This window comes from Neltuma alba, unplaced genomic scaffold (genome assembly GCF_004799145.2).
Source record: "Neltuma alba isolate B1F8T4 unplaced genomic scaffold, ASM479914v2 tig00004064_pilon, whole genome shotgun sequence".
NCBI lineage: Eukaryota > Viridiplantae > Streptophyta > Magnoliopsida > Fabales > Fabaceae > Neltuma > Neltuma alba.
Genome location: NW_021633551.1, coordinates 1 through 12,772, shown reverse-complemented (window position 1 = coordinate 12,772; position 12,772 = coordinate 1). Strand labels below are relative to the sequence as shown.

The window sequence follows — 12,772 nt, the reverse complement described above, 5'->3', positions numbered from 1 at the left end:
CTTTACTGATATATTCACAAAATTCTTAAATGGAATCGTTCTTCACCAGAGATTAATTCTGGGCCTTCAATTTCACAATGCGAGCATTATTACTCGAAATTCATGACGCAGTTGAGTTCAATTTCTGACTCGCAATATTCCATTTTGAGTGTCCCACTATTCAACCTGCCTTAAATGATGAGAATAATTTCAAATTGCAGCTTTGCGGTTGTGGAGATTCAATCAGGAAAACTGGGCAGAAATGTCAATAGTTGCTAGATGTGATGGAATCTGCAAGTGACAGCAAAATTAATCAGGTGAAGCGGTGAAAATCAGTACTGAATTGTCAATTTCAGTTAAATGGTTAGGAACGTATACCAAATGGAAACATACTCTATCTTTTTCCATTTCTAATCCTACCAAACGCGGTTTTCTAATTTCATGTCTGTCTAGTCAGGGCCTAAAATTTCAACACGATATCCATTTCAGTTTGATTGCAACGTGCAACATGGAATTATGACTAAGAACATTTAAGAAATTCAAGCAAACTAGTAGTTGATCATGGCTTACGAGATATTAACAAATCAATAGAGCCTCTGGTCTGGGGAGAGACACCTGGATATACTCGAATTTTTGGTGTACTGTTTAAAATGGAAAACAATTTCGGTGCGTGTTGAGAGTTTTCATGAATGAAGCAAAGCGAAGCTTGTACGTTCAAGGCATTCAAGCTGGATTTTGAAAGACGAAAAGCGATTTCATTCGCAGGCTTTTCTAAAAGAAGTTTCGCCTTGAAGAGAGGTTAAAACTGGAGGCACTAGACAGTAATCTGTTACTTTTCTGTACAATATTTAACACCTTGACACGAAAAAAAGGGATCTTCCCCAATAATGTTAGGAAAATGCCGTACATCTACGCATAATGTACTGTTTTGAAGGAAAATGATTTTCCAAGAAGCAATAATCAAGGTCCCATTAATGCTACGTTATGTAGAAGGAGAGGACCACGCTCAACTTATCATCCACATTTTTTGTTGTATGGAATTTGAGTCAACTTGGGCTATTATAGTGTAATTTGTTATATTCCTATGATTATATACCATATTGACAATGTTGATATATTGATATATACTTCTCTGGTCCTATTTATAGGGTAGAAAGAAAAAGTCTTTTTTTTTTTATTTATAAGTCATTTTATTAAATTTTTACTATAAACATACTATATTGTCTTTCATTTATTATAGAATAAATAATTATTTTTTTAAAAAAATTTATATATTAAATAAAAATAAAATTGAAAATTTATTATATTTTAACGAAAGGTTAACGCAGTTTAAAGTTTTTTTTAATCTGAGTAAATAATAATACTCCTACAATCCTTAATATAAGACCTATTTAAATAATTTGATTAGATTAAGAAAGTTAGGTAAGTTAGTTAATTATAAAAAAAGTGACACATTTTTTCTAAAATACCATAATCACCTTTTTTAATACCCTCTCTCCCTCTTCTACTTGATTATGGTTGAGGGAGTATCTATAGGGATAATTTAGAGAAAAATAATAAATATGAGAAATGGGTCTTATATTTAGGACCAAAACCAACTCAAGAATTAGATTTTATATTAAGGACCCGAGGAGTACGTTGATATTCTGATGAATTAATTTGTATTTTTGCACGGACAAATGGAAAACTCGCAAGTTTGGCGGGTGAATGAAACAGGATCGGCCGGAGGTGAACCTCTTCGTTTCGAACTCAAATTTCAACGTACACTCTATGTTGTGCGTGTGAGGGTGAGAGTGAGAGTGAGAAAGGGACTCAGAGTGGGGGCTGATTCGCAGATGAATTAATTCAAAACATTGAATGCTCTCAACAACCCAAAGTGATCGTATTGAATTGCGGGCAGACCAGCTTTCCTGCTCGGTTGTCGTAGTCCTTTGGTAACTACTGCCATTTACTTCACATTCTTCTCTTGCAATATTATTCCATTTTTTTTCCTCTTTCATTTTTCTTCCTACAATGATCAATTCGATTCTTCTTGTTAAAGCCTGCTTATTCCTCTTTCCACTTCACGATAGATAGATGCTAATACTCTGCGGATCCCGTGTGTGTCATGTTCAAATTGGGTTCAGTTATATCTATATTGAATACACTAGTCTTTGTAGAAGAAGAATGTGAGCTCTTTCTGGAATAATTAAGAAATAATAATGGGTGAGTTCCATGTAGCTGAAAAAGGCCAGGCAGAAGCAGGCGGGTATGGAGAGAAAGGAGATTCTCGGGCGCGGCAACCTGTCCAAACTCGACATCGGCGATCTAAGAGGTCTGCACTTCACAAACTGTATTATGGCTGGTTTTGGCTGTTCTTTCAACTTCTTTCCCTTTTTCAATCTGTGTTATGAGGTAGTCTTACAACGAATTTTATCTGTGGCATTTCTTTTATTAGTGTGGCTTTTTTTAGTGAATATGTTAAACTCTGCTTTCTTTTCAATGCCAGAAACTCTTCGAAAAGCTTCAGCTTATTGGGGTGGTATTTATCTGTTAATATGGAAAATGAATAATGAAGGTTGAATTGGCAAAAACTTTGGAGGTCTCTGGAACTTTCTGATTGGGAAGTAATAGGAATAAGAGTTCTGTAACTACATATAAAGTGAACTTATTTTGTGGAGGCAACTAGGAAGTGTGACGAATTCGTTCGGAGCATGAGGTTGTTCTTATCAATGGTTCAACTTTTCAGTTTCCGTTCCACCCAGAGATTTCCTGTGCAGGTTGTCTCACCATTAGGAAACTAGGTCGCGCGTGTGTTGCCAGATTAATTATTTTCTTTATTTTTGTGTGTGTGTGTGTTTTTGGGATAGGGCGGGGATTATTCTGTTGACCTTGCTTTTTTACTGTTATTGTTTTTTGCCAACATCTTGCTCTTTTAGATATAATGCAGTTACCATATCCAGTTGATTTTTTTCCCATGACATTGTACGTTTTCTGTTTTCTTTCTCTTCTAGTGCTTCTGACAGGAACCAGAAAATCTCAAGAGGTGGAGTCTTGCATGCCAAAGGGAAAGACAACAATGAGTATCTTGTGAGATTACAAAATTGAAATTGGTCTTTCACGTTATAATCATATGTTATAAGTCCTTGAGAAAAGCAATGATCCGATGCATGCTTGCACCGCAAATTTAATTTCCAATGTGACCAATTTATACTTCACTAATTTCCCTGTGACTTGAACAGTTATCACCATCTTCTGTCAGCGCTTTAAGATTACAAAGTCCTTTGCATGATTGTCTATCTTATAGCAACAAGAATGCTTTGTCAAACCACAGAGCTTCCTTGGAGAAAGATGTAAGCATTGTATTCAGATGCAACTTGGGTCTTATTCTTATCTCTGGAATATTTGCTTTTAACATACCTTGTGAAAAACTCAGTAACTTTCCACTTGCTGAGATGAAATTATGAAATTATAATGAGAATGAAATTGTCAATTGAAATTATATCCGAATAAGCCAAACTTAGAAATCGTTTTTCAATATCTTCCAAAAGAATTTGTTTTTCTTTTCTTTTGTTTTTTTGTTTGGGGGGGGGGGGAGGGGAGGAAATAATACCGCCCCCGTAGGGCTTTAACTGCTAAACAAACAATTATAGGTGGTGAAGGTTTCTGTTTGCGTCATGATTTTTGGCTATTGCGTATTTATTTATGCGTCGAATCATTTACTGATTTACAGCTGCATAGTATTTATTGCCACATTTATTTATGCCTTGAATCACTAATTGATTTGCAGGTTGAGCAACTGCAGTCACGCCTGCAGCAGGAGAAATCTATGCGCACTGTGCTTGAGAGAGCAATGGGCCGAGCCTCTAGTACTTTATCTCCTGGACATAGGCACTTTGCTGCACAGGTAACTAAACGTTCACACTCTGCAATAAATAGCTATTTTATATTCATCCTATAGGTTCTTCCCATCCAGTTGCTTCAGTGCATGAGCTTGACAACTACTGCAACATGTTCAGCCATTGATTCTATAACTTTATATGTGAGGAATGATCACCTGCTGATAATATTCTTTATTTTAAAATGAAGGATGTCCTGAAGATTACATAAGCTTAACTATTTCATGTTCTTCTGTACGTTTCATAATAGTCTCACGACAGACTTCTTATAACACGGAATCACTTACTAAGGTGTCATGTATCATAAAGTTGACCTAACATTGAAGATGTTCGAAGATGTAAGTATTCGGTTCTGAGCCACTGATTTGCATGCGAAAAAAAAAAAAAAAACCTAGTTTTGTGATAGAGGGCAGGATTGTTCACTTGGTAGTCAGATACTAGATTTCTATTGGAATGTATGATACGGCGTTGTGAGTGTGATGTCTATTACCTTGATTTACAATCACCTTTCAACATGACTCAAGATTTTGTTATCTATGTTTCTTTTCTTCAGAATGTAAGCAACAGCCGTAAATGTCTGCTTTGTGGAAAATAACTCTTCTGTTTTGCCTTCTCTTAGACGAAAGATTTGATCGCTGAAATTGAGTTACTTGAAGAAGAGGTTACTAGCCGTGAGCAGCATGTGCTTACTCTGTACAGGAATATTTTTGAAAATTGTGTCAGTCGATCATCTTCTGAACAAAATTCTGGTGTGGCTTCACCTGCTCATATAAAGCACGAACCCAGGAAGCATCCAAGTATAATTTCAAGTGCATTCTGTTCCTCAAAAAAGTTCCCTCTGCGACCACTGCAAGCTTTGATATCTACCAATGACCCAAAAAATAGAATATTTGGCTCAACAAATGGTTCCTTATCAAGTGGCAAAGATAACATTTATTTTAAAAAGACTTGTTCTGATTCCACTAAGGTAGAGAATGATTGTTGTTCTTTAAATATTTCTATATATGCAATTCTTGTTTGTTTTGATTTTTCTATGAATGGATAGCATTTGGCCCAGATATAGAGCATGTGATGTCAATTTCCATATATCATGTAGATGTGATAGGACTAACCAGCACCTGAGTAATATGATTTCACCTAAAGTAAGAAGAAGGACTGGCCATTATTGAAATTATCATTCCCTTAACTTTGCAATGAATTTTCTTTGCTGAAACATGAAGCCTTTGTCAAAGTAATCATTCCTTGATAATAAAATTTTCAGCATGTAAAAGTCACTACTACAGAAATCTGCATCTGTTTATCTGCTTACACTTATCTTAATAATGCACTATTTATCTTAAGATTCGTTTCTCAATTATATGTCAGGTTCATGAAAAGTTTTCTACGGTGGATAAGTCACTACTACAGAAATCTGCATCTGTTTATCTGCTTACACTTATCTTAATAATGCACTATTTATCTTAAGATTCGTTTCTCAATTATATGTCAGGTTCACGAAAAGTTTTCTACGGTGGATAAAACTCCAGTGTTGCGAACTCTCAAAGACCATCTATACCAGTGTCCCAGCAAGTTGTCAGAGGAGATGGTCAGGTGCATGGCCACAGTGTATTGTTGGCTACGTAGTGCAACCACTGTAAATGCTGAAAATAATAGATCACCATTATTGTCGAAGTCATCAACTAATGCTATACAGCCACGACATGGTACTCAAGAGGATCGAGACTGGTCATGCAAATCAGCAGTTGAAATATCTTGGATATCTACTCATAAACGTCATTCATCTCATGCTTCATATGCCATCAATAACTACAGGTTAATTCTTTGAGTATCATAATTTCAAGGAAGATGTTTGAAATGTATATTTGTATATAAGTCGAAGTTAAATTATCAAGGTACATCTATTAGGAACTTCAAGGCGGTGATGAACATTCGATTCAAATTCAAATTATTTTGATATCTTGAAATCTAAAAATTCTACAACTAGGATTCAATTGGCAGTCATGAGTAATTTTCGATTAAATTATAATTCTATATACTTCTTTGGATTTATTTTATTGTTTTATACTTCTTTCGTTTAGGTTTAGGGCGTCGTGTGATCTATATAGCCGACTCCATCTAATGGGATAGGACTTGTTGTTGTTGTCATTGTTGTTGTTTTATAGACATCTTAAGTTTATTTTAATATGCCTGTTTTAGTATAATTCTGTTTAAATAGGGCTTGTCAGCCTAATTCTACAGGTTTAGAGGAATGATCATTAGTTTGGTTTAGTATGGTTTTTGTTCTTTCAAATGGAGAAAGTAAATGAGCCTACTGTAAGGCCTCAGATTCTGAGGTTTCCTTGTTTCTCCTTCCCCGACAAGATTGGGAAAAGGGTCTTGACATGCACATGCTGAACCCCCTGGGCCCTCTTCTCATTTAAAATTTTATTGAGAAAGAGGAGTATGAATGATTCATTCTCAGAATATGGGGATTTCATTACTGGAATGCGCACAACTATCTCAAAATATAAATGCACATTTAATGTCAGATAATAAAATAAACATCTCCATCTTCCCTCATTTTACAGTAGTATAAAATATAAATGACGATGCAATGGACACCAAAGTAATGATATAGTTTGAAGACAATTACCTGACTGGGATGCAAAACGGACCTTGTTTTTGGGTATTTGTATGCATTTTATGCATACTCTTGTTCTTACTTGCTTCATACTGTTTGATTTCGCTCTTCTTATTGTAGGCGTAGTGGAGAGCATGGTGTTCCAGATTTACTTATATGCATACTCATTAAGTTCTGTTTAAGATTGCACTGGACTTAATTGAATTTGTAGCTTGACACGATATTATCTCTCTGCCTTTCAGGGTTCTAGTTGAACAGCTGGAAAAGGTGAATGTCAGTCAAATGGAACGTGACACCCAAATTGCATTCTGGATCAACGTGCATAATGCTCTTGTGATGCATGTAATAGTCATATGACCAGAGATTATGTTTGTCTTACTTATTTGCACCACGTGTAACTCTTCTTCTGCCATTGACAGGCATATTTAGCATATGGAATTCCTCAGGGCTCTCTGAGGAGGTTAGCCTTGTTTCACAAGGTAGTTTACATTTTTATTCAATTTTTATATTTCTAAAGAATTTCCAAAGTTTATGAATTTCTAGGAAATAATGTTGGATCTAGAGAACAGCTGGCAGGGCTTAACTTCCCCCAAAGTCCTCTCCACAAGCCAATGTTTAATTATTGTGATGCCTGTATCAGGAATTCTTTTGCCTCTGTAACCATATAACTCATTTATCTCTCATTTCCTTCAATTTTCTTTTGTCAGTAGAACTCACCTCGCCGGTCCCTCCAAATTACTAAGAAATCGCCACCCTTGCAGCCAAGAGAAAAAAATTTGGACACCTTTGTAACCTCCCAATCTCTTCAGAAAAGAGGGAAAAGCAAAAGAGCGAACTCTTCTCTTTGGCACCATTTTTCCGATTAGCTGTTAGCTTTATGCTACAAATTTTTACATGATATTGTTCATGTTTAGCACTTTCATTTCTTTCATTGGCAGTATTTTCTTCTTGTGATATTGTACCTTTTCTTGTGACACAATATCAAGTAATTGGTAAAATTGTAGTGCAGGCTGCTTACAACATTGGAGGTCATATCATTAGTGCAAATGCCATAGAACAATCGATATTTTGCTTCAGAAGCCCCCGCATTGGACGGGTACTGACCTTACCCTCATGTTGACAACGAGACTATACAGTGTGTGTCTGTGTGTGTGTTGATATATATATATATATATATATGATATAGTGCCTCTTGTAAATGCATTCTATCATATATGGGAATATGATTATGGACCAGAAGTTGTGAGTACCATGAAATTTCCTACGTTGTTTGTTGGTCTTGCCCGTGGAGGGTCATAGGATTGACATCTTCTGCTCACAGATAGTTTCTATGATAATGTAGATCCATTGTCCTGATTTTAGGTAGTAGTATTTTTTTTTCTACAAGAAAAAATTGTAAGCAAAATTTTCTGACAGCTAATTTTGATGCTTGGAAATAACCTTCTGTTTTATCTAGTTGATTTATTTGTCATTTTCTAAACAACAGTGGCTTGAAAGCATCGTATCTGCTGCCTTGAGGAAGAAAAATAATGAAGAAAGACAACTGATCAGCTCAAAATTGGGTCTTGGTGATTCCCAGCCCCTTGTCTGCTTTGCTCTTTGTACTGGAGCCTCGTCAGATCCTGTGGTAATTCTTCTCCTTTATTCTTTTCCATGATAGTGCATTCTAAATATCGCTGGAAAAAGTAAGGTGTTGCTAATAATACGGTATTTAAGACTCATTGAAGTCTAGTTGATAATTCTCCTGTCTTCGACGCACACATTTGCAAGAGTGTTAATTAATCTTGTTATGATATGTTGCAGCTAAAAGTTTATTCAGCATCCAATATAAGAGAAGAACTGGAAGTTGCCAAGAGAGAGTTCTTCAAGCAAATGTAATTGTGAAGAAGTCAAGAAAGGTTTTTCTCCCAAAATTGATAGAAAGATATTGCAGAGAAGCCACATTGAGCATAGATGATCTCCTTGGATGGATCATGCAAAACGTTGACAAGAAGCTGCATGATTCAATACAGAAGCGCCTTGATCGTAAATCCAGTAAAAAGGCATCACAGATAATAGAATGGCTACCTTACAATTCTAGGTTCCGCTACATGTTCTCCAAAGATCTCATAGACAAGCCATGGTGGATGTGACTCCTAAACTGCGTGCATTACTGGAATAGATTATCTTTGAGTTAACTGAAGGTGCACAAAAGAAATTCCTTGTACATTTTACCATAATGTGATCTTTTCTCACCTTAGATTATGTACACTTACTATTGAGATTATTATCGTGTGCGTTGACTTTTCATGCGATGATAATCTAAATTTGAAACTTAGAAGCCTTAAATTTTACTACCTCCAGTCCTAATTATAAAAGCCAATTGTCTAATTTGAGGAGATTAATAAAGTAAGTTGAGTTAGTTACTTGTTCTAAATAAGTGTTGTCTTTCCTAAAATATCCTTACTAATTAAGTGTATTGACTAGAACTACCATTGTTAAAAGGGTTATTTTGAAAAAAAATATATAAAGATGAGAGATAAAGTGGATTGGGATCTTATATTTATAACTAAAATAAAAGTCAAACAGGATTTTATATTAAAGACCGGAGGTAATAGTTGCTAATTCTAGTTTTTCCTGCACTACAAGGAGTCTAAGACAAGTTAGCTCCTGCATATTGCTATTTATAAGTTATTATTAACTAATTCTCAAAAGTTAACTGAAACTATTTGTTGTTCTCAAAATTATTCTATCTCCAAAAATATATTTAATTAAATATATAATAATTTCTCAATGATATATACTAATGACACTGTTGGAAAGGAATATGGATTGCTTCGAAAGTCTTGCAAAATGAGTTATAGATAAGAACCTGAAAAACTTGTACAGATGAATTGTAAATGGAAACAGAAGAAATGACGTTTATGAATCAGATGGTTTTTATAAAATTAATTGCGTGTCTGTGTGTGTTGTGCTTTCTTCTTTCATCGATCTTCCCATACTAACACTGAATATGAATAAATAAACACGTGGGCATTTTAAATTTAAAAAAAAAAAAGGCAACTGAAACATGACCACAAAAAATACAATATAGAGATAAGCTAATAATACTTTGACATGTTCTTTTTTTTTTCTTGAAAAAGAAATATGTTCTGTCTAGCATGAAACATTGAAAATAAAATATGAGAACTCAAATTACAATTGAGAAAAATCAATAAAAGAGTCTTTAACATAAGTAATTACTTGTCACATGGAATTATATTATACAAACTCATGAAAGTAAGATTAATAAATATCATCTTTCCCAATACTATTCACTAATCTCACATATATGGATTCATTCAATCCCATATAATAAGAATATTTCATCATAAATATTTTTTAATAGATTTTTTTAATCTTAATTTTAATTCTTATCCCTTATTTTTAACATTTTGTGACCGCATACATATGATGAAGTTAATAATTTAATTTTACACTCGATATGATATTTTATGCCCGATTTTAGACGTCAACTCAGGATGACACAAATGATTGTTTTCCTTGTTGTGAATTTGAAGTCTTGTTTGATGACACAAATGATTAAGAATTCCGACAAAATTATTGCCTCGGTTATGAACATGAATTCAAATTTTTAGATTTTGTTTCCACAGTAAAAGAAAAAACTGTAGCAAATTTTTCTATACTATTATTTTAGTAAATTTAAATATTATTTTAATATAAATTTTGAATGAACATATATCTTTTTTTTTAATATAACTAAAATATAATTTTTATTCTTTTAACCAAAATAGAAATACATTTTCATTTGTCGTAAGAAAAAAATCATTTTTGGAGACTAGATGGAAAATATCATTAAAATTTGAATATATGAAATCTTATAAAATGTTATTTTCTTTTCAGACTAGCAATAGTAATCTCGTATGCGCGCGGGGTGTTTAATTAAATAATGCTCAGAAGTTTTTTTTAAAATAATTACGTCATATATATCGTTTGACAGAACATACATAACCGTACTTTTTTATCAGGCGCATTCGGATTCCGGCCTGCCCGATCTCATTTTCATTACCACCGTAAGAGTAAGCTACTTCATCCACCTGATCCCTTCTCCACTAAAATATTAAGTATCAACCAACGATCATTGTCCATGTGACGCCGCTTGCCACGGGAAAGATTGTGTAGTTAACCATAATCTCTAGATAATTTCCGTGATCGAATCAGGACCACCCACGTGTATAGACTAATTTATACCCGTTGGATATCACCCCTGCTATTACAAACAAGCTGACCTTTTTCAATCTCACTCGCCGTCCGCAGACATTTGTTTTCTGATGGGTTGGAGAAAAACGAGTACCACAGTGCGCTTCCCTCAGCCTGTGAGACTAGTGGGCAAAAACAAAAACAAAATAAACTAACAACCAAACCAGGGGGGGAAAAAAAAAAAAAAAAAAAAAAAAAAAACCTCACTGAGAATGATCACCCGCTCTTAGTGTCTTCGGGTTGTTTCGGCTTTCTCTGACGACCATCTTTCCGCGTCGGAACCCTAATTCGATCCGACGAAACTTCTAGCCTCCGGTAAGATTCTGCTGGCCTGTCTGATAAAATTTGATTTTTTTTTTCCGGGAGCGTTTTAGCTTCTTTTATGTGTGTGTGGCGCTTCACAGAATTACACTGACAAGCAACTATTTTTGAAGCAGTAGATGACTGTAACATTGGGGGATAGTTGAGATTGTACTGGCTGGATTTCCTCGCCGGATGGAGGGAGGTAGCGTCTCTAGACTTACTTGTTCTGGTACTGTTCGTGTCCAACTTTTAGGGCTATAAGGTTCCTTTTTATTTTTCATCGTTATTTTCTTACTATTTGATATTTGATTGGGCAGACTCTCTATTTTGCTCTGAAACCGCCCGTTTGTCTTAAAAGTTAATTTCTTTTTAATTATTCGGATTGGCCAATTGGCGCAGAAAATAATAGTTCAAGAAATGCCTTTAGCATATCATGGTGGTTAGTCTGTGTGTGATTTATTAATATATCATGGTCGTTAGTTGGTGAAGGAATGTGGTTGCTCATCTCTCAGGAAGTGGCTGATGTGCAACCCCTTGTGTGTAAACTACTATTTCATTTGACAAGAAACAAAGATTTTTGTATTATTAATCCCATCCTCTTTTGAATAAGTTCTTTGAAGCATGGTCACTTCAGCGGCAGCACAGCCAAGTCAACGTCCAAGTGGGGAAAGAAGAGAAAACCCTTGTATAAAATGTAGTTAGTGAATTTTGACGTGTATGAGATTTTGTATTCATAAGAGAATGATACAAGACAGAACAAGACATTGAAGACTTACAATTCTATAATAGTATTCTACCAATTATGCAACTGTAACCAACCAAAATATGGACTGTCATGTGCTGCATATGCTAACACATACTCTCTATCTAGGAAGCCTATTTAAATTCCAATACTCCCTCTCAAGTTGGAGCATGCAAATTATTTGTAACAAACTTGTTACAAAAGTAAGAAATGCTTGGTTCCTTTGATGCTTTAGTGGAAATACCAGCTAATTGGTCATTGGAACAAACAAAGTTTGGAGTGAGATTTCCATTTTCTTTTTTATTGAACAGTCCCAATGGGCTTTTCTCTCGTGAAGGCCATATTGAATATAATAGTGAAAGCATCTCAATTACCAGAAGTTAACGTCATTTTTCTTTTATATTCAAATATGAGTTCTTGAAGAATTCGTCACACATATATTCAGTTTCAACATCAGATCTAGTCACACATCGTGTTTCTTGATTTTCTAGGATGCAATCGTTCCTCTATTGGAAATGAAATAACCTATAGTAGGTAGCCAATCTAAAAGATATTTTTCCCAGCCAGCATTAGCATCCCTAATCGCTTGAGTTTGTCCATAATCTCATGTAGTAAGCCTTTCTCCAGTGCCCTTTTTTAATATTGAGAAGGCATATTATTGCATGACAAGGATTGGTGCACGATGATATAAGAATTGACTTGTTACACTTACAACAAAGCAGATATTTCGTCTAGTCATTGTAAGAGTTCAATTTTCCAACAAGTTTCTAGGTATAATAAGAACGCTCAAACGTTCCTTCTGTCTTTCTTATGCCACCTTCCTAGCACGCCAGTTTCTTGAAGGATATTTAGTGAATTCTTTCTCTTTGAGATTACTATCTCAGTATTAGATTAGGCTATCTTAATTGTAGAAAAATTTCACTTTCTCAATTCAATGGTCTAAAAGTGATTTAGTGGGTTTTATTTAAATAAAGTTCCATTTTGATCATTCCCCAAATTATGATAATATCA

At 34.7% G+C, this 12,772-nt stretch overlaps 1 long non-coding RNA gene and 1 pseudogene across 1 annotated transcript; both read left to right on the top strand.

Moving 5' to 3' along the window:
- Positions 1-1,986: 1,986 nt before the first annotated feature.
- LOC114743606 (uncharacterized) lies at positions 1,987-8,716 on the top strand (annotated as a pseudogene).
- Positions 8,717-10,876: 2,160 nt separating this feature from the next.
- LOC114743607 (uncharacterized) lies at positions 10,877-11,249 on the top strand. The gene is made up of 2 exons (XR_003740016.1): positions 10,877-11,031; positions 11,154-11,249. It is a non-coding gene; the product is annotated as an uncharacterized LOC114743607 (long non-coding RNA).
- The last annotated feature ends 1,523 nt before the right edge of the window (positions 11,250-12,772 follow it).